The 19,983-nt window shown below is 45.0% G+C and overlaps 1 protein-coding gene across 1 annotated transcript in view; it reads left to right on the top strand.

Annotated features, from left to right (window-relative positions):
• Nucleotides 1–19,983, top strand: part of LOC144509731 (calcium-activated potassium channel subunit alpha-1-like) — a 156,329-nt gene that overhangs the window by 92,306 nt on the left and 44,040 nt on the right. The window lies entirely within an intron of this gene.

The raw sequence follows: 19,983 nt of genomic DNA, 5'->3' as shown, positions 1-19,983 counted from the left end.
CTAGCCCCTCGAGCCTGCCCCGCCATTCAATAAGATCATGGCTGATCTGACGTGGATCAGTACCACTTACCCGCCTGATCCCCATAACCCTTAATTCCCTTACCGCTCAGGAATCCATCCATCCGCGCTTTAAACATATTCAGCGAGGTAGCCTCCACCACCTCAGTGGGCAGAGAATTCCAGAGATTCACCACCCTCTGGGAGAAGAAGTTCCTCCTCAACTCGGTCTTAAACCGACCCCCCTTTATTTTGAGGCTGTGTCCTCTAGTTTTAACTTCCTTACTAAGTGGAAAGAATCTCTCCGCCTCCACCCTATCCAGCCCCCGCATTATCTTATAAGTCTCCATAAGATCCCCCCTCATCCTTCTAAACTCCAACGAGTACAAACCCAATCTCCTCAGCCTCTCCTCATAATCCAAACCCCTCATCTCCGGTATCAACCTGGTGAACCTTCTCTGCACTCCCTCCAATGCCAATATATCCTTCCTCATATAAGGGGACCAATACTGCACACAGTATTCCAGCTGCGGCCTCACCAATGCCCTGTACAGGTGCATCAAGACATCCCTGCTTTTATATTCTATCCCCCTCGCAATATAGGCCAACATCCCATTTGCCTTCTTGATCACCTGTTGTACCTGCAGACTGGGCTTTTGCGTCTCATGCACAAGGACCCCCAGGTCCCTTTGCACAGTAGCATGTTTTAATTTGTTTCCATTGAGATAGTAATCCCATTTGTTATTATTTCCTCCAAAGTGTATAACCTCGCATTTATCAACGTTATACTCCATTTGCCATATCCTCGCCCACTCACTCAGCCTGTCCAAATCTCTCTGCAGATCTTCTCCGTCCTCCACACGATTCACTTTTCACATTCTCACTGTTCCCCAGGTACTCTGAAATGTCTTGTTAGATTTATTAGCGATTATCTTATATTCGTGGCCTCAGAATTTAGACTTTTCTGCAAAGGCAACACCTTTGTTCAAGGAAGAGGAGCGTGACAGAAAGCAGGAAACTGCAGGCCAGTGAGCCGAAACTCTGTCCAAGGGAAATTGCTAGAATCCATTATTAAGGAGGTTGTAGCAGGATACTTAGAAATTGATAATGCAATCAGGCAGAGTCAACATGGTTTTGCGAAAGAGAAATGGGGCTTAACTAATTGATGAGAGTCTTTTGAGGAAGGAACAGGCAAGGTGGATAAATGCAAACCCATAGATGTGCTGTGTTTGGATTTCCAAAAGGTATTTGACATGGTGTCACATCAAAGGTTACTAAACAAGCATATGATACTGTGGATAACATATGAGCGTGGATAAAGGATTGGTTCACTAATGGGAAGCAGAGAGTACAGATATCTGGGTCTTTTACAGGTTAACAAGTTGTAATTAGTAGAGTGCCACAGGGATCGGTGCTGAGGTCTCAACTATTTACAATCTATATCAATGACTTGGGTGAAGAGACTGAATGTGTGATAGCTAAATTTGCTGATGACACAAAGATAAATAGGAAAGCAAGTTGGCAAGAGGAGGTAGAGAATCTGCCAAATGATATAGATATATTAAGTGGCAGATGGAGTATAATGTGGGAAAATGTGAACGTGTCCAACTTGCCCAGAATAGAAAAACATTATTCTGTTTAAATGGAGAGAGATGCAAACTTGGTGCATCTGGGTGCCCTGGCATATGAACCACAACAAGTTGGTGTTCAAGTCTTTAGACAGGCAAATGAATGTTTGTGTTTATTGCAAGGGGAATGGAATATAAAAGTAGAGAAGTTTTACTGCAGCTGTACGGGGCATTGATGAGATAACATCTGGAGTACTGTTTTGGTCTCCTTATTTGAAAAATGTTATAATTGCAATAGAAGCAGTTCATAGACAGTTCACTTGACTCGTTCCTGGGATAAAGGGCTTACCTTACGAAGAAAGGTTGTGCAGATTGGGCTAAATATCCATTGGAGTTTAGAGGAATGAAATGATCTTATTGAAACATAGAAGATCCTGAAGGGATTTGATAGGATGGATATCAGGAGGATGTTCCCTCTTGAGGGGAGACTAGAACTGGAAACACAGTTTAAGAATAAGACCTTTTAAGGTGGAGATGACGAGAATGTTTTTTTTCTCAGAGCATTGTTTGTGGGATTCTCTTCCACAGAAAGTGGTGGAAGTTGGTAATTGAATTTATTCCAGGTTGAGTTAGGTAGATTTTTGGTAAACATGGAAGGGTTATGTTGGGTTATGGAGTTGAGACCAGAATCAGATCAGCTCAAGGGGCTGAATCACTTACTCCTGACAGGTAGGGTAAAGACCTCTCTAGTCAATCTAGCCTGTCCCATAGAACCTTCATACCTTGTACATCACCACACAGTACTTGCAACCTCCCCACCTCACACAAACGTCACCTGATCTCTCAGAGGATGGAAAATCACAGATAGAAAACCAGGCCAATTTAGGGACACAGAAATTTGGGATTTTGGAATATCTTCTCCCAATGAGTGCAGAAAAGGATTACCAGGATGTTGCCTGGTATGGGGCTTATTGGAGGAGAGATTGAATTAACTGGGATTATTCTCCCTGGAAAGACGGAGGCTGAGGGGGCGGCCTGATTGAAGTTTACAAAATTATGAGGGGTATAGATAGGGTGAACCATTGGAAGCTTTTTCCCAGGGCAGAAATGACAATTACAAGGGGGCACAAGTTCAAGGTAAGGGGGGGATAGGTTTAGTGGAGATGTGCGGGGGAAGTTTTTTTACACAGAGGGTGGTGGTGGCCTGGAATGCGCTACCAAGTGAGGTGGTTGAGGCAGACACGTTAGCTACATTTAAGACTTATCTTGATAGACACATGAACAAACGGGGAACAGAGGGATATCAGCGGTTGTTTAGATAGGTAAACATGATTGCCGCAGGCTTGGAGGGCCGAAGGGCCTGTTCCTGTACTGTTCTTTGTTCAATGCATCTGGATGACGGAACTAGTCCAGGAGATCACTGTGGCACTAATGTGGGGGAAAGCGGTGGTGTAGTAATATTGTCACTGGACTAGTAATCCAGAGACCCAGGGTCATGCTCTGGGGACCCAGGTTCGAATACCACCACGGCAGTTGCTGAAATTTGAATTCAGTAAATGTCTGGAATTAAAAGGCGAATGATGACCATGAAACCATTGCTGATTGTTGTAAAAACCCATCTGGTTCACGAGTGTCCTTTAGGGAAGGAAATCTGCTGTCCTTACCCAGTCTGACCCACACGTGACCCAGACTCACAGCAATATGGTTGACTCTTAACTGTCCTCTGAAGTGTCTGAGTGAGGCACTCAGTTCCGCGGGATCCACACTGGCCGTCCGGCTCCAGGCCTGATTTTCAGCACCATCAGCTCCGCACTGGAAATCAGTGCCAAGAAGGGTGGGAATTGGTGAAGGCGGGGTCTCTGGGGGAGGGGGAATCTGTGGGAGTTGTGGGGGAGGGGGGGGGGGGGGGGGGGGAGACCTGCTGCCATCCTCCACTTTGGGCTGAGTGACAGAGGGAGGGAGGTCAGCGATCGGGCCTGGCCATCGGCCGGGGGTGGGGGTCAGGGCTACAGGGGGAGTCGGCACTACGGGGGAGGGAGGATCGGAGGGGGGGGAGGTTGAGGCTGGGCCCGGGCATGTTCAGGGGACAGCGATCGGGGCTGTGGGGAGTGCGGAGGGCCAGCGTTGCGGGGATCACAGGGCTGGCCAATGATCAAGCTGGCCATCAATCGGGAGGCCGGCAGTGCGGGGCTACTGTGCGTGTGTACCAATCTCAGTGCTGACAGATCGGCACACGCACAGTGGCCCTCTCAGCTTCCAGCCTCTCCAGCGGGAATAGTTCCTGCCCACAGCTTCTTTACATGGTTCACGCTCGTGCAGTCAGCAGTGGACAGAGTGTGGGAGATTCTTCTCTGAACTCCTACTGAAAAAAACAGCAGGATTTACTCCAGTTCTCACGCAAATTCAACGCTTAGAATGTTTTGAGAGAATCGCCCCCACATCTTTTCCCTTCATGATCCGGGAAACATCAATCAGATTAGTTCAAACTCTACATTTCTCTAAAGTGTGAAGTCTCAAGTCTCCTACCCTATACTTTCAGTATATAGCCAGTCCGAAAGACGTGCTGGTTAGGGTGCATTGACCCGAACAGGCGCCAGAGTGTGGTGACTAAGGGATTTTCACACTAACTTCATTGCAGTGTTAATGTAAGCCTACTTGTGACACGAATAAATAAACTTGAAAAAACTTGTACCTTTGACTGGGAGCTAGTCTTGTGGCCCTCCCCTGCGCTCTTTGCAAAGCTTCAAAAACACCCAAACTGGACATAATATTCCAGGTCGAACCTGATCAAGCTCAAAAGCAAGAAGACTTTGTCTGCCAGAAATCTGAAATAAAATCAGAAACTGCGTGGAATACTCAGCAGGCCTAACAGCAGATGTCCTGACAATGTTTCATTAACTGGAAAGGTTAATTCTGTTTCTTTCTCCACAGATGCTACCTGACAGTAGTTCCATCATTTTTGGTTTTTATTTGAAGTCTTGTACAAGGACAAAATAATGTGCCTCATCTTGTAATCAATATCCCTCTGAATGCAGCCCATGATCCTTTTGGCTCTGGGTATTGCTTCGCAGCATTCTCATCTATCGTTACAGAAATATGCACCCAGACCTTATCCGCCTCCTTTAACTTTTTTCTTTGAAGGGTGGATGAATGCTGACCCCTTTCCCGTTTCCCTGCAGTCCTCCCAGTTAAACATCATCTGTCAGTTCTGAGCCCAATCGAGGTCCACATGACGTAGTCAATCATCCCTCACAGGCTTGATGCTCACACAGCTTCTTGTATCATCTCTGCAGGTCATGTTCCAACACTGATCTCGGCGGGATTCCAGACTCCAAACAAATCCAAATCGATCTCTAATTACTATTGCCTGCATGCTGCCAGTCAGTTCTCAATGCAGCTCAGTAAGAGGGGCAGTCGGCCATTTAGCCCCTTGAAAGATCAGGGCTGATTGGATCATAGCTGACTTTCTGATCAACCGTTGACTTCCTTGTCAGCCCTTATCCTGAGTTTTTTTTTATTCATTCGTCCGATGTAGAAGTCACGGCTGGGCCAGCACTTGTTCCCATCCCTAACTGCCCTTGAACTGACTGGAATGTGAGGTCAGTTCACAGAACATTTCAGAAAAAGTTTATTTATTAGTCACAGGTAAGACTTACATTAACACTGCAATGAAGTTACTGTGAAAATCCCCTCGTCGCCACATTCCAGCACCTGTTTGGGTCAATGTACCTAACCAGCATGTCTTTCAGAATGTGGGAGGAAACTGGAGCACCCGGAGGAAACCCACACAGGCATGGGGAGAATGTGCAGACTCCACACAGACAGTGACCCAAGCCGGGAATCGAACCTGGGTCCCTGGCGCTGTGAGGCAGCAGTGCTAACCACTGTGCCACCGTGCTGCCCCCACCATACTGCTGTGGATCTGGTAAGGATGGCAGATTTCCTTCCCTAAATGACATCAGTGAATCAGATGGACTTTTGCCACCATTTACAATGATTTTTTGATTTGATTTGATTCATTATTGTCACATGTATTAGTATACAGCGAAAAGTATTGTTTCTTGTGCGCTACCGTTCATAGAGAAGGAAAGGAGAGAGCACAGAATTTCATGGTCATCAGTAGACTTTTAATCCTGGATGTTTAGTGAATTCTGCCATTGTGGAATTCGAACCTTGGTCCCCAGAGCATGACCCTGGCTCTCTGGATTACTCATTCAGTGACGATACCACTCGGTCACCGCCTACACATTAAATAGAAAACATCGACTGGGTTTTCCTCACTCACCATCGAGGAACTTCTTTAAAAAATACAATTTTACTTATGATGCATAAGCATTTTATGAAACCAGTTTGAATGGTTCGAATATGTCCCTCCTCAGTTCCTGGTGTGGAGCTCATGCCACGGAAGTTTACACGGCTGCCATTCTGTGCCACTGAAAACCCAAAAACAACAATGAGCTAAATGCCGAGTTAGATTTTGTCTGGGTAAAGGGAGTGATGTTGGCGGGGATACCCTGCTCTTCAGAATGTTGGCATTTCTCTTCTTGCTTTATTCAAGTTGTTGTCATATCTGCAGCCATTGTTGGCACCTTCAGCATATTTCAGGATGAGCTGAAGAATCATTTTACAGTACTGAAAAATGAGGTGCCAGTCTGCTGACACTACAATTCAGGACTAGATCGAAGCTAAACAGGGCAAGCAGCATGCAATAGCGAGGAAAGCAATCCCACAAGCAACAGGTCAGATCGAAGCTCTGCAGTCCTTCCACATCCAGTCAGGAATGGTGATGGAAAATAAAACAATGAAGTGGAGGAGGAGGCTCCACAAACCTCCACATCCTCAATGGTGGAGGAACCCAGCACGTTAGTACAAAAGAAAAGGCTGAAGCGTTTGCAACCATCTTCAGCCAGAAGTGACGAGTGGATAATAAATCAGAGCCTCCTCTTGAAATCCCTACGCCAATCTTCAGCCAATTTGATTCACTCAACATGAGATCAAGAAATTAGTGTATTGGAGATAGCGAAGGCTACGGGTTCTGAAAGGGAGAGGATACAGAGAGGATTCATAAGAACATAAGAACTAGGAGCAGGAGTTGGCCATCTGGCCCCTCGAGCCTGCTCTGCCATTCAATAAGATCATGGGTGATCTTTTGTGGATTCAGATCCACTTACCCGCCCGCTCACCATAACCCTTAATTCCTTTACTGTTCAAAAATGTATCTATCCTTGCCTTAAAAACATTCAATGAGGTAGCCTCAACTGCTTCACTGGGCAGGGAATTCCACAGATTCACAACCCTTTGTGTGAAGAAGTTCCTCCTCAACTCAGTCCTAAATCAACTCCCCCTTATTTTGAGGCTATGTCCCCTAGTTTTAGTTTCACCCGCCAGTGGAAACAACTTCCCTGCGTTTATCTGATCTATTCCCTTCATAATGATTGAACAAAGAACAAAGAACAATACAGCACAGGAACAGGCCCTTCGGCCCTCCAAGCCCATGCCGCTCCCTGGTCCGAACTAGACCATTCTTTTGTATCCCTCCATTCCCACTCCGTTCATATGGCTATCTAGATAAGTCTTAAACGTTCCCAGTGTGTCCGCCTCCACCACCTTGCCTGGCAGCGCATTCCAGGCCCCCACCATCCTCTGTGTAAAATATGTCCTTCTGATATCCGTGTTAAACCTCCCCCCCTTCACCTTGAACCTATGACCCCTCGTGAACGTCACCACCGACCTGGGGAAAAGTTTCCCACCGTTCACCCTATCTATGCCTTTCATAATTTTATACACCTCTATTAAGTCTCCCCTCATCCTCCGTCTTTCCAGGGAGAACAACCCCAGTTTACCCAATCTCTCCTCATAACTAAGCCCCTCCATACCAGGCAACATCCTGGTAAACCTCCTCTGTACTCTCTCCAAAGCCTCCACGTCCTTCTGGTAGTGTGGCGACCAGAACTGGACGCAGTATTCCAAATGCGGCCGAACCAACGTTCTATACATCTGCAACATCAGACCCCAACTTTTATACTCTATGCCCCGTCCTATAAAGGCAAGCATGCCATATGCCTTCTTCACCACCTTCTCCACCTGTGACGTCACCTTCAAGGATCTGTGGACTTGCACACCCAGATCCCTCTCTGTATCTACACCCTTTATGGTTCTGCCATTTATCGTATAGCTCCTCCCTACATTATTTCTACCAAAATGCATCACTTCGCATTTATCAGGATTGAACTCCATCTGCCATTTCTTTGCCCAAATTTCCAGCCGATCTATATCCATCTGTAGCTTCTGACAATGCTCCTCACTATCTGCAAGTCCTGCCAATTTTGTGTCATTGAGGTGTATAAGATTATGAGAGGTATGGACAGGGTGAGCATGGGCAGCTGTTCCCCTTGGTTGAGGGGTCAATCACGAGGGGGCAAAGTTTTAGAGTAGAGGGCAGGAGATTCAGAGGGAATTTGATGAAACATTTTTTCACTCAGAGGGTGTTGGGAATCTGGAATGCGCTGCCTGGGAAGGTAGTGCAGGCCGGAAACCATACAACCTTTAAAAAATATTTGGATGAGCACTTGAAAGATCATGACATTCAAGGATATGGGACAACTGCAAAAAAATGTGATTTGCATGACTTTAGTGGAAGTTATTGTCAGTGCAGACAGGATGGGCCAAAGGGCCTTTACAGTGCTATACAACTCTACGACTGTATGAAAGTAATGGCTGTAACAATGACTGAAGATATGCGTTGCTGAATTAGCTACCCTCCAGGTCAAAATCCTCCAGTGCGGGTAAAGTTCAGACAAATCGCTCCAGTACAGGAACAAGTCAGACAAATCGCTCCAGTACAGATACAATTCAGACAAATCGCTCCAGTACAGGTACAATTCAGACAAATCGCTCCAGTACAGGGACAATTCAGACAAATCGCTCCAGTGCAGGAACAATTCAGACAAATCGCTCCAGTACAGGTACAATTCAGACAAATCGCTCCAGTGCAGGAACAATTCAGACAAATCGCTCCAGTACAGGTACAATTCAGACAAATCGCTCCAGTACAGATACAATTCAGACAAATCGCTCCAGTTCGGGTACAATTCAGACAAATCGCTCCAGTACAGATACAATTCAGACAAATCGCTCCAGTACAGATACAATTCAGACAAATCGCTCCAGTACAGATACAATTTAGACAAATCGCTCCAGTACAGATACAATTCAGACAAATCGCTCCAGTACAGGAACAATTCAGACAAATCGCTCCAGTACAGGTACAATTCAGACAAATCGCTCCGGTACAGATACAATTCAGACAAATCGCTCCAGTTCGGGTACAATTCAGACAAATCGCTCCAGTACAGATACAATTCAGACAAATCGCTCCAGTACAGATACAATTCAGACAAATCGCTCCAGTACAGATACAATTCAGACAAATCGCTCCAGTACAGATACAATTCAGACAAATCGCTCCAGTTCGGGTACAATTCAGACAAATCGCTCCAGTACAGATACAATTCAGACAAATCGCTCCAGTACAGATACAATTCAGACAAATCGCTCCAGTACTGGTACAATTCAGACAAATCGCTCCAGTACAGATACAATTCAGACAAATCGCTCCAGTTCGGGTACAATTCAGACAAATCGCTCCAGTTCGGGTACAATTCAGACAAATCGCTCCAGTACAGATACAATTCAGACAAATCGCTCCAGTTCGGGTACAATTCAGACAAATCGCTCCAGTGCGGGTACAATTCAGACAAATCGCTCCAGTACAGGTACAATTCAGACAAATCGCTCCAGTTCGGGTACAATTCAGACAAATCACTCCAGTACAGATACAATTCAGACAAATCACTCTAGTACAGATACAATTCAGACAAATCGCTCCAGTTCGGGTACAATTCAGACAAATCACTCCAGTACAGATACAATTCAGACAAATCCCTCCAGTTCGGGTACAATTCAGACAAATCGCTCCAGTGCGGGTACAATTCAGACAAATCGCTCCAGTTCGGGTACAATTCAGACAAATCGCTCCAGTACAGATACAATTCAGACAAATCGCTCCAGTTCGGGTACAATTCAGACAAATCGCTCCAGTACAGGTACAATTCAGACAAATCGCTCCAGTACAGGAACAATTCAGACAAATCGCTCCAGTACAGGTACAATTCAGACAAATCGCTCCAGTACAGGTACAATTCAGACAAATCGCTCCAGTGCAGGAACAATTCAGACAAATCGCTCCAGTACAGGTACAATTCAGACAAATCGCTCCAGTGCAGGAACAATTCAGACAAATCGCTCCAGTACAGGTACAATTCAGACAAATCGCTCCAGTACAGATACAATTCAGACAAATCGCTCCAGTACAGATACAATTTAGACAAATCGCTCCAGTTCGGGTACAATTCAGACAAATCGCTCCAGTGCGGGTACAATTCAGACAAATCGCTCCAGTACAGGAACAATTCAGACAAATCGCTCCAGTACAGATACAATTCAGACAAATCACTCCAGTACAGATACAATTCAGACGAATCGCTCCAGTGCGGGTACAATTCAGACAAATCGCTCCAGTACAGGAACAATTCAGACAAATCGCTCCAGTACAGATACAATTCAGACAAATCGCTCCAGTACAGATACAATTCAGACAAATCGCTCCAGTACAGGAACAATTCAGACAAATCGCTCCAGTGCAGGAACAATTCAGACAAATCGTTCCAGTACAGGTACAATTCAGACAAATCGCTCCGGTACAGATACAATTCAGACAAATCGCTCCAGTTCGGGTACAATTCAGACAAATCGCTCCAGTGTGGGTACAATTCAGACAAATCGCTCCAGTTCGGGTACAATTCAGACAAATCGCTCCAGTACAGGTACAATTCAGACAAATCGCTCCAGTACAGGAATAATTCAGACAAATCGCTCCAGTACAGGTACAATTCAGACAAATCGCTCCAGTACAGGTACAATTCAGACAAATCGCTCCAGTGCAGGAACAATTCAGACAAATCGCTCCAGTACAGGTACAATTCAGACAAATCGCTCCAGTGCAGGAACAATTCAGACAAATCGCTCCAGTACAGGTACAATTCAGACAAATCGCTCCAGTACAGATACAATTCAGACAAATCGCTCCAGTACAGATACAATTTAGACAAATCGCTCCAGTTCGGGTACAATTCAGACAAATCGCTCCAGTGCGGGTACAATTCAGACAAATCGCTCCAGTACAGGAACAATTCAGACAAATCGCTCCAGTGCGGGTACAATTCAGACAAATCGCTCCAGTTCGGGTACAATTCAGACAAATCGCTCCAGTACAGATACAATTCAGACAAATCGCTCCAGTTCGGGTACAATTCAGACAAATCGCTCCAGTACAGGTACAATTCAGACAAATCGCTCCAGTACAGGAACAATTCAGACAAATCGCTCCAGTACAGGTACAATTCAGACAAATCGCTCCAGTACAGGTACAATTCAGACAAATCGCTCCAGTGCAGGAACAATTCAGACAAATCGCTCCAGTACAGGTACAATTCAGACAAATCGCTCCAGTGCAGGAACAATTCAGACAAATCGCTCCAGTACAGGTACAATTCAGACAAATCGCTCCAGTACAGATACAATTCAGACAAATCGCTCCAGTACAGATACAATTTAGACAAATCGCTCCAGTTCGGGTACAATTCAGACAAATCGCTCCAGTGCGGGTACAATTCAGACAAATCGCTCCAGTACAGGAACAATTCAGACAAGGCATATGGTGTCTTGGCGTTTATTGGTAGGGGGATTGAATTTAGGAGTCGTAGCGTTATGTTGCAACTGTACACAACTCTGGTGCGGCCGCACTTGGAGTACTGTGTGCAGTTCTGGTCCCCACATTACAGGAAGGATGTGGAGGCTTTGGAGAGGGTGCAGAGGAGGTTTACCAGGATGTTGCCTGGTATGGAGGGGAGATCCTATGAGGAGAGGCTGAGGGATTTGGGATTGTTTTCGCTGGAAAGGCGGCGGCTAAGAGGGGATCTTATTGAAACATATAAGATGATTAGAGGTTTAGATAGGGTGGATAGTGATAGCCTTTTTCCTCTGATGGAGAAATCCAGCACGAGGGGGCATGGCTTTAAATTGAGGGGGGGTAGTTATAGAACCGATGTCAGGGGTAGGTTCTTTACCCAGAGGGTGGTGAGGGATTGGAATGCCCTGCAAGCATCAGTAGTAAATGCGCCTAGTTTGGGGGCGTTTAAGAGATCCGTAGATAGGTTCATGGACGAAAAGAAATTGGTTTAGGTTGGAGGGTCACAGTTTTTTTTTTTTTAACTGGTCGGTGCAACATCGTGGGCCGAAGGGCCTGTTCTGCGCTGTAATGTTCTATGTTCTATGTTCTAAATCGCTCCAGTACAGATACAATTCAGACAAATCACTCCAGTACAGATACAATTCAGACGAATCGCTCCAGTGCGGGTACAATTCAGACGAATCGCTCCAGTGCGGGTACAATTCAGACAAATCGCTCCAGTACAGGAACAATTCAGACAAATCGCTCCAGTACAGATACAATTCAGACAAATCGCTCCAGTACAGATACAATTCAGACAAATCGCTCCAGTACAGGAACAATTCAGACAAATCGCTCCAGTACAGGAACAATTCAGACAAATCGTTCCAGTACAAGTACAATTCAGACAAATCGCTCCGGTACAGATACAATTCAGACAAATCGCTCCAGTTCGGGTACAATTCAGACAAATCGCTCCAGTGCGGGTACAATTCAGACAAATCGCTCCAGTTCGGGTACAATTCAGACAAATCGCTCCAGTACAGATACAATTCAGACAAATCGCTCCAGTACAGATACAATTCAGACAAATCGCTCCAGTACAGATACAATTCAGACAAATCGCTCCAGTTCGGGTACAATTCAGACAAATCGCTCCAGTACAGATACAATTCAGACAAATCGCTCCAGTACTGGTACTATTCAGACAAATCGCTCCAGTACAGATACAATTCAGACAAATCGCTCCAGTTCGGGTACAATTCAGACAAATCGCTCCAGTTCGGGTACAATTCAGACAAATCGCTCCAGTACAGATACAATTCAGACAAATCGCTCCAGTTCGGGTACAATTCAGACAAATCGCTCCAGTGCGGGTACAATTCAGACAAATCGCTCCAGTACAGGTACAATTCAGACAAATCGCTCCAGTTCGGGTACAATTCAGACAAATCACTCCAGTACAGATACAATTCAGACAAATCGCTCCAGTGCGGGTACAATTCAGACAAATCGCTCCAGTTCGGGTACAATTCAGACAAATCGCTCCAGTACAGATACAATTCAGACAAATCGCTCCAGTACAGATACAATTTAGACAAATCGCTCCAGTTCGGGTACAATTCAGACAAATCGCTCCAGTACAGGAACAATTCAGACAAATCGCTCCAGTACAGGAACAATTCAGACAAATCGTTCCAGTACAGGTACAATTCAGACAAATCGCTCCGGTACAGATACAATTCAGACAAATCGCTCCAGTTCGGGTACAATTCAGACAAATCGCTCCAGTGCGGGTACAATTCAGACAAATCGCTCCAGTTCGGGTACAATTCAGACAAATCGCTCCAGTACAGATACAATTCAGACAAATCGCTCCAGTACAGATACAATTCAGACAAATCGCTCCAGTACAGATACAATTCAGACAAATCGCTCCAGTTCGGGTACAATTCAGACAAATCGCTCCAGTACAGATACAATTCAGACAAATCGCTCCAGTACTGGTACTATTCAGACAAATCGCTCCAGTACAAATACAATTCAGACAAATCGCTCCAGTTCGGGTACAATTCAGACAAATCGCTCCAGTTCGGGTACAATTCAGACAAATCGCTCCAGTACAGATACAATTCAGACAAATCGCTCCAGTTCGGGTACAATTCAGACAAATCGCTCCAGTGCGGGGACAATTCAGACAAATCGCTCCAGTACAGGTACAATTCAGACAAATCGCTCCAGTTCGGGTACAATTCAGACAAATCACTCCAGTACAGATACAATTCAGACAAATCGCTCCAGTACAGATACAATTCAGACAAATCGCTCCAGTTCGGGTACAATTCAGACAAATCACTCCAGTACAGATACTATTCAGACAAATCGCTCCAGTTCGGGAACAATTCAGACAAATCGCTCCAGTGCGGGTACAATTCAGACAAATCGCTCCAGTTCGGGTACAATTCAGACAAATCGCTCCAGTGCGGGTACAATTCAGACAAATCGCTCCAGTACAGGAACAATTCAGACAAATCGCTCCAGTTCGGGTACAATTCAGACAAATCACTCCAGTACAGATACAATTCAGACAAATCGCTCCAGTGCGGGTACAATTCTGAGAAATCGCTCCAGTACAGGAACAAGTCAGACAAATCGCTCCAGTACAGGTACAATTCAGACAAATCGCTCCAGTACAGATACAATTCAGACAAATCGCTCCAGTACAGATACAATTCAGACAAATCGCTCCAGTACAGATACAATTCAGACAAATCGCTCCAGTGCGGGTACAATTCTGAGAAATCGCTCCAGTACAGGAACAATTCAGACAAATCGTTCCAGTACAGGTACAATTCAGACAAATCGCTCCAGTACAGGTACAATTCAGACAAATCGCTCCAGTGCAGGAACAATTCAGACAAATCGCTCCAGTACAGGTACAATTCAGACAAATCGCTCCAGTGCAGGAACAATTCAGACAAATCGCTCCAGTACAGGTACAATTCAGACAAATCGCTCCAGTACAGATACAATTCAGACAAATCGCTCCAGTACAGATACAATTTAGACAAATCGCTCCAGTACAGATACAATTCAGACAAATCATTCCAGTTCGGGTACAATTCAGACAAATCGCTCCAGTACAGATACAATTCAGACAAATCGCTCCAGTACAGATACAATTCAGACAAATCGCTCCAGTACAGATACAATTCAGACAAATCGCTCCAGTACAGATACAATTTAGACAAATCGCTCCAGTACAGATACAATTCAGACAAATCGCTCCAGTACAGGAACAATTCAGACAAATCGCTCCAGTACAGGTACAATTCAGACAAATCGCTCCGGTACAGATACAATTCAGACAAATCGCTCCAGTTCGGGTACAATTCAGACAAATCGCTCCAGTACAGATACAATTCAGACAAATCGCTCCAGTACAGATACAATTCAGACAAATCGCTCCAGTACAGATACAATTCAGACAAATCGCTCCAGTTCGGGTACAATTCAGACAAATCCCTCCAGTACAGATACAATTCAGACAAATCGCTCCAGTACTGGTACAATTCAGACAAATCGCTCCAGTACAGATACAATTCAGACAAATCGCTCCAGTTCGGGTACAATTCAGACAAATCGCTCCAGTTCGGGTACAATTCAGACAAATCACTCCAGTACAGATACTATTCAGACAAATCGCTCCAGTTCGGGAACAATTCAGACAAATCGCTCCAGTGCGGGTACAATTCAGACAAATCGCTCCAGTTCGGGTACAATTCAGACAAATCGCTCCAGTGCGGGTACAATTCAGACAAATCGCTCCAGTACAGGAACAATTCAGACAATTCGCTCCAGTGCGGGTACAATTCTGAGAAATCGCTCCAGTACAGGAACAAGTCAGACAAATCGCTCCAGTACAGGTACAATTCAGACAAATCGCTCCAGTACAGATACAATTCAGACAAATCGCTCCAGTACAGATACAATTCAGACAAATCGCTCCAGTTCGTGTACAATTCAGACAAATCGCTCCAGTACAGGTACAATTCAGACAAATCGCTCCAGTACAGGTACAATTCAGACAAATCGCTCCAGTGCAGGAACAATTCAGACAAATCGCTCCAGTACAGGTACAATTCAGACAAATCGCTCCAGTGCAGGAACAATTCAGACAAATCGCTCCAGTACAGGTACAATTCAGACAAATCGCTCCAGTACAGATACAAGTCAGACAAATCGCTCCAGTACAGATACAATTTAGACAAATCGCTCCAGTACAGATACAATTCAGACAAATCATTCCAGTTCGGGTACAATTCAGACAAATCGCTCCAGTACAGATACAATTCAGACAAATCGCTCCAGTACAGATACAATTCAGACAAATCGCTCCAGTACAGATACAATTGAGACAAATCGCTCCAGTACAGATACAATTCAGACAAATCGCTCCAGTACAGGAACAATTCAGACAAATCGCTCCAGTACAGGTACAATTCAGACAAATCGCTCCAGTGCAGGAACAATTCAGACAAATCGCTCCAGTACAGGTACAATTCAGACAAATCGCTCCAGTGCAGGAACAATTCAGACAAATCGCTCCAGTACAGGTACAATTCAGACAAATCGCTCCAGTACAGATACAAGTCAGACAAATCGCTCCAGTACAGATACAATTTAGACAAATCGCTCCAGTACAGATACAATTCAGACAAATCATTCCAGTTCGGGTACAATTCAGACAAATCGCTCCAGTACAGATACAATTCAGACAAATCGCTCCAGTACAGATACAATTCAGACAAATCGCTCCAGTACAGATACAATTGAGACAAATCGCTCCAGTACAGATACAATTCAGACAAATCGCTCCAGTACAGGAACAATTCAGACAAATCGCTCCAGTACAGGTACAATTCAGACAAATCGCTCCGGTACAGATACAATTCAGACAAATCGCTCCAGTTCGGGTACAATTCAGACAAATCGCTCCAGTACAGATACAATTCAGACAAATCGCTCCAGTACAGATACAATTCAGACAAATCGCTCCAGTACAGATACAATTCGGACAAATCGCTCCAGTTCGGGTACAATTCAGACAAATCGCTCCAGTACAGATACAATTCAGACAAATCGCTCCAGTACTGGTACAATTCAGACAAATCGCTCCAGTACAGATACAATTCAGACAAATCGCTCCAGTTCGGGTACAATTCAGACAAATCGCTCCAGTTCGGGTACAATTCAGACAAATCGCTCCAGTACAGGAACAATTCAGACAAATCGCTGCAGTACAGGTACAATTCAGACAAATCGCTCCAGTACAGGTACAATTCAGACAAATCGCTCCAGTGCAGGAACAATTCAGACAAATCGCTCCAGTACAGGTACAATTCAGACAAATCGCTCCAGTGCAGGAACAATTCATACAAATCGCTCCAGTACAGGTACAATTCAGACAAATCGCTCCAGTACAGATACAATTCAGACAAATCGCTCCAGTACAGATGCAATTTAGACAAATCGCTCCAGTTCGGGTACAATTCAGACAAATCGCTCCAGTGCGGGTATAATTCAGACAAATCGCTCCAGTACAGGAACAATTCAGACAAATCGCTCCAGTACAGATACAATTCAGACAAATCACTCCAGTACAGATACAATTCAGACAAATCGCTCCAGTGCGGGTACAATTCAGACAAATCGCTGCAGTACAGGAACAATTCAGACAAATCGCTCCAGTACAGATACAATTCAGACAAATCGCTCCAGTACAGATACAATTCAGACAAATCGCGCCAGTACAGGAACAATTCAGACAAATCGCTCCAGTACAGGAACAATTCAGACAAATCGTTCCAGTACAGGTACAATTCAGACAAATCGCTCCAGTTCGGGTACAATTCAGACAAATCGCTCCAGTGCGGGTACAATTCAGACAAATCGCTCCAGTTCGGGTACAATTCAGACAAATCGCTCCAGTACAGATACAATTCAGACAAATCGCTCCAGTACAGATACAATTTAGACAAATCGCTCCAGTTCGGGTACAATTCAGACAAATCGCTCCAGTGCGGGTACAATTCAGACAAATCGCTCCAGTACAGGAACAATTCAGACAAATCGCTCCAGTACAGATACAATTCAGACAAATCACTCCAGTACAGATACAATTCAGACGAATCGCTCCAGTGCGGGTACAATTCAGACAAATCGCTCCAGTACAGGAACAATTCAGACAAATCGCTCCAGTACAGATACAATTCAGACAAATCGCTCCAGTACAGATACAATTCAGACAAATCGCTCCAGTACAGGAACAATTCAGACAATTCGCTCCAGTACAGGAACAATTCAGACAAATCGTTCCAGTACAGGTACAATTCAGACAAATCGCTCCGGTACAGATACAATTCAGACAAATCGCTCCAGTTCGGGTACAATTCAGACAAATCGCTCCAGTGCAGGAACAATTCAGACAAATCGCTCCAGTACAGGTACAATTCAGACAAATCGCTCCAGTGCAGGAACAATTCAGACAAATCGCTCCAGTACAGGTACAATTCAGACAAATCGCTCCAGTACAGATACAATTCAGACAAATCGCTCCAGTACAGATACAATTTAGACAAATCGCTCCAGTTCGGGTACAATTCAGACAAATCGCTCCAGTGCGGGTACAATTCAGACAAATCGCTCCAGTACAGGAACAATTCAGACAAATCGCTCCAGTACAGATACAATTCAGACAAATCACTCCAGTACAGATACAATTCAGACGAATCGCTCCAGTGCGGGTACAATTCAGACGAATCGCTCCAGTGCGGGTACAATTCAGACAAATCGCTCCAGTACAGGAACAATTCAGACAAATCGCTCCAGTACAGATACAATTCAGACAAATCGCTCCAGTACAGATACAATTCAGACAAATCGCTCCAGTACAGGAACAATTCAGACAAATCGCTCCAAACATAGAACATAGAACATAGAACATTACAGCGCAGAACAGGCCCTTCGGCCCACGATGTTGCACCGACCAGTTAAAAAAAAAAACTGTGACCCTCCAACCTAAACCAATTTCTTTTCGTCCATGAACCTATCTACGGATCTCTTAAACGCCCCCAAACTAGGCGCATTTACTACTGATGCTGGCAGGGCATTCCAATCCCTCACCACCCTCTGGGTAAAGAACCTACCCCTGACATCGGTTCTATAACTACCCCCCCTCAATTTAAAGCCATGCCCCCTCGTGCTGGATTTCTCCATCAGAGGAAAAAGGCTATCACTATCCACCCTATCTAAACCTCTAATCATCTTATATGTTTCAATAAGATCCCCTCTTAGCCGCCGCCTTTCCAGCGAAAACAATCCCAAATCCCTCAGCCTCTCCTCATAGGATCTCCCCTCCATACCAGGCAACATCCTGGTAAACCTCCTCTGCACCCTCTCCAAAGCCTCCACATCCTTCCTGTAATGTGGGGACCAGAACTGCACACAGTACTCCAAGTGCGGCCGCACCAGAGTTGTGTACAGTTGCAACATAACGCTACGACTCCTAAATTCAATCCCCCTACCAATAAACGCCAAGACACCATATGCCTTCTTAACAACCTTATCTACTTGATTCCCAACTTTCAGGGATCTATGCACACATACACCTAGATCCCTCTGCTCCTCCACACTATTCAAAGTCCTCCCGTTAGCCCTATACTCAACACATCTGTTATTCCTACCAAAGTGAATTACCTCACACTTCTCCGCATTAAACTCCATCCGCCACCTCTCGGCCCAACTTTGCAACCTGTCTAAGTCTTCCTGCAAACTACGACACCCTTCCTCACTGTCTACCACACCACCGACTTTGGTGTCATCAGCAAATTTGCTAATCCACCCAACTATACCCTCATCCAGATCATTAATAAATATTACAAACAGCAGTGGCCCCAAAACAGATCCCTGAGGTACACCACTTGTAACCGCACTCCATGATGAATATTTACTATCAACCACCACCCTCTGTTTCCTATCCGCTAGCCAATTCCTGATCCAATTTCCTAGATCACCCCCAATCCCATACATCTGCATTTTCTGCAGAAGCCTACCATGGTGAACCTTATCAAACGCCTTACTAAAATCCATATATACCACGTCCACTGCCTTGCCCCCATCCACCTCCTTGGTCACTTTCTCAAAAAACTCAATAAGGTTAGTAAGGCACGACCTACCTGCCACAAAACCATGCTGACTATCACCTATCAATTCATTACTCTCCAAATAACTATAAATCCTATCCCTTATAATTTTTTCCAACATCTTGCCGACAACAGAAGTGAGACTCACCGGTCTATAATTCCCGGGGAAGTCTCTGTTCCCCTTCTTAAACAATGGGACAACATTCGCTAACCTCCAATCTTCTGGTACTATACCAGAGGCCAACGACGACCTGAAGATCAGAGCCAGAGGCTCTGCAATCACTTCTCTTGCCTCCCAGAGAATCCTTGGATAAATCCCATCCGGACCAGGGGATTTATCTATTTTCAGACCCTCCAGAATATCCTGCACATCCTCCTTATCAACTGTAATACTGTCTATTCTACTCCCTTGCAACCCAGTGTC

This window comes from Mustelus asterias, chromosome 22 (genome assembly GCF_964213995.1).
Source record: "Mustelus asterias chromosome 22, sMusAst1.hap1.1, whole genome shotgun sequence".
Classification (NCBI taxonomy): domain Eukaryota; kingdom Metazoa; phylum Chordata; class Chondrichthyes; order Carcharhiniformes; family Triakidae; genus Mustelus; species Mustelus asterias.
The sequence above is the reverse complement of the archived record's forward strand: the minus strand, read 5'-3'. Positions and strand labels throughout refer to the sequence as shown.